The sequence below is a fragment of the Chionomys nivalis genome, chromosome 2 (assembly GCF_950005125.1).
Source record: "Chionomys nivalis chromosome 2, mChiNiv1.1, whole genome shotgun sequence".
Lineage (NCBI taxonomy): Eukaryota > Metazoa > Chordata > Mammalia > Rodentia > Cricetidae > Chionomys > Chionomys nivalis.
The window spans coordinates 130,816,688-130,820,008 of NC_080087.1; the positions used below are offsets into that span (position 1 = coordinate 130,816,688).

The 3,321-nt window shown below is 39.8% G+C and overlaps 1 pseudogene; it reads right to left on the reverse strand.

Annotated features, from left to right (window-relative positions):
* Positions 1 to 916: 916 nt before the first annotated feature.
* LOC130869312 (40S ribosomal protein SA-like) lies at positions 917 to 1,792 on the reverse strand (annotated as a pseudogene).
* Between the last annotated feature and the right edge of the window lie 1,529 nt (positions 1,793 to 3,321).

The following is a 3,321-nucleotide window of genomic DNA, read 5'->3' on the forward strand; positions in this document are numbered from 1 at the left end:
GTTTTAAATGTTTTAAATTAGTTTTACTTTTGAATATTGTATACATATTTTATATATTGATACAAATTTGACATTAGTTTTGTTAAAACATACTATACATACATTTCTAATCTTGTTCAAGATATTGTAACTCATTTAACAATGTAATGTACATGTCTAGTCTTTGAAAATTATTATTATCAACTGTTTAGGAGGATAATAAAGAAATATAAGTTGGTAGCTAATCACCTAGTATAATCAAACTTGTAGTCACATTAGGTGTGTTTCAAGGTCAAATAAATATATAATGTAGATAGATAAGTCATCTTCAAACACTTCAGAGATCTACAGAATATGGCATTTAAGATGTTTTAATAACCTAGGTTCTTCTTTTTATGACAATGAGACATGTCTGCTCCTAGAAACACCAATCTACTTCAGAGAAGACAATGGGCATTGAAGAAACTCCACATGGAGTTTACTTTCTTTGTGGCAAAGTAAGCCACTGGGCAAGAAAATGCCCCTGCTGTGACTGCTGACATTATGCTATCCTAATTAAACAAGCAGGACACAAAATATCCTTTTTCATAGAAAAGTCTGTCAGATATGCTAGGCTTGTAGGCTGAAGATGGATGTCCCAACATTGCAGAGAAACTTTGAGTGACTGTCCAGGCATCCAGCTGTTTCTGTCATCACTCACATTTATTGGAAGTCACTTGCTTGTGCTTCCTGCTTACTCAGTAAATATTATTTCCTTCTTGAGCCTCTGAGGGAGTTGAAGATTTGATAGTTATAGTTTATCACACACAGAAAGCAAGTTATAATAGAAAGTAAATTAGGTATAAGATTTTATTTATTTATTTATTTTTTGACAGCTTGTAGGAACTTTATTTTCCTTCCACCTTTTTTCCCTTTGCTCAGGTGTCTGCAGAGGAACTCAGGACCACTCAGTGTTGGCTCCAACCCACTTGGTGGCCTGCGCTGTGGGAGCTGCTGATCAATCCTCAGTGGCTGGCTGGGTACTCCAGTCTTCAGTAGGGAACTGCTGTGCACCTAGGGCACCTGCACACCTCAGACCAGTCAGCCACCTCTAGTTGAGCAGCAGTGAACTCAGGAGCTGGTGCGGTCCATTCACCATGAAACTCTTCCTTCCTCACGGCCTTCTCAGCAGCAGCCTGTTCTTCCTTCTCAATCTTCTCTGGGTCTCTGTAGAAGTAAAGATCAGGCATAACCTCCCATGGGTGCTCACGGGAGATAGTGCCACGCATGTGGAGTACTTCCCGGGACAGCATCCACCACATCAGACCCACTGAGTGAGCTCCCTTGTTGTTGCACAGGATGGTGATGTCCACATAGCGCAAAGGTGAGTCTGTGTTACACAGGGCAATGTTGGGCAGGTTCACATAAGACGCCTCTGTGAAGGGCTGGTGGTCAGCCCTGGGATTGGTCACCACTAGAAGCCGTGGCTCCCTGAAGACTGCCTGCATTTGGTTAGTGAAGGTCCGTAGGGTGAAATGGCCAGCAATGGAGTGGCTCCAGTGGCAGCAGCAAACTTCAGCACGGCTCGCTGCCCAGTGTTCCTGGAGGAGATGACGCTGACATCAGCAGGGTTCTCGATGGCAACAATAGCCCGAGCTGCAAGCAACAGCTTCTCCCGGGTTCTCTTCAGATTGATGATGTGGATGCCGCCGCTTTTCCTTTTGTAGATGTACTGCTCCATCTGAAAGTCGAGGTTGGTGCCACCTAAGTGGGTGCCTGTAGTGAGGAATTTGAGGACATCCTCCTCCTTCATCTGCAGGACATCAAGGGACATTGTATAAGTTTCCCTTTAAGTTATGTCGGGAACCAAGAACAACGCCTTATGGACCCATCTCGGGGCAGCGTGGAAAGCTAGGTATAAGATTTTAGACTCACCAAGATAGGATAGTTATGAAATATTTTCTCTGAATTTGTCAAATGTAAATGAACTAGACATTGAATATGGATTTATTGCCTGTATATATTTTATATAGTCATCTTATATAGTTTTCTTATATTAGTTACAGCCTTCTTATTTTTTTTTAGAAAAAAAAGGGGGGAAATGTAGTAGAATTTCAACTATATTTTAATAAATAAAGACTGCCTGAAGATCTGAGAATAAAGCAGTCCCACTGGTCAGCCTTACAGACCACATTATGGTAACACATATCTTTAATCCAAGTAGCCACAATGACACACATCTTTAATCCCAGTAGCCATAATGATATGCAGATTTAATCTCAGTAGTCACACTTGTTGCCATAGAACCTGGGGGGGGGGGGTGCATGTCTTTAATGATAGTAGTGCACACCTTTATCCCAGCCCTCGAGAGAATTATAAAATGGGAAGAAACATGCCTCAACATGCAATCTCTTGGCAGGATTTCCATTTTAGTCTGTGGTCAAGGTAAGAGCCGATGGCTGGCTGTTTTGCTTTATAGATCTTCAGGTTGAACCCCAATTTCTGACTCTGAGCTTTTATTAATTATACTTCATCTTATCCTTTGCTCTGCAGCTAGTATTCACTTACATACCATGCTCATCTTTCTGGGTCAGGGTTACCTCACTCAGGATGTTTTTTTTTCTAGTTCCATCCATTTACACGCAAATTTCAAGATGTCATTGTATTTCACTGCTGAGTATATGTACAGCAGTTTCTTCAGCCATTCTTCAGTTGAGGGGCATTTAGGTTGTTTCTAGATTCTAGCTGTTATGAATAATGCTGCTATGAACATAGTTGAACAAATTTCCTTGTAGTAAAACTGAGCATCCTTTGGGTATATGCCCAAGAATGGTATTGCTGGGTCTTGCAGTAGGTTAATACAAAATTTTCTGGGAAACCACCGTACTGGTCTACAGAATAGTTGTATAAGTTTGCATTCCCATTAGCAATACAGGAGTCTTTCCCTTGCTCTGCATCCTCTTCAGCATTAGCTATCAGTGGTGTCTTTGATCTTAGCCATTCTGACTGGTATAACATGGTATCTAAGAGTCATTTTAATTTTCATTTCTATGATGGCTAAAGATGTTGAACATTTCCTTAATTGCCTTTTAGCCATTTGAGATTCTTCTGTTGAGAATTCTCTGTTTAGATGTGTACCTCATTTTTAATTGGATTACTTGATATTCTGATGTTTAATTTCTTGAGTTCTTCATATACTTTGGAGATCTAAATACAGACTTGTATTACTTAAATAAAATTAAAATATTTAGTTTGAGTAAGTTTTCAAGAAGATGATAAATATCTCCATAGTTAAATGCTCCAAATTTCTAACGTTGTAAGTTTTGGTAAATAGATAGTTGCACTTTAGAGAGACTTTCTGTT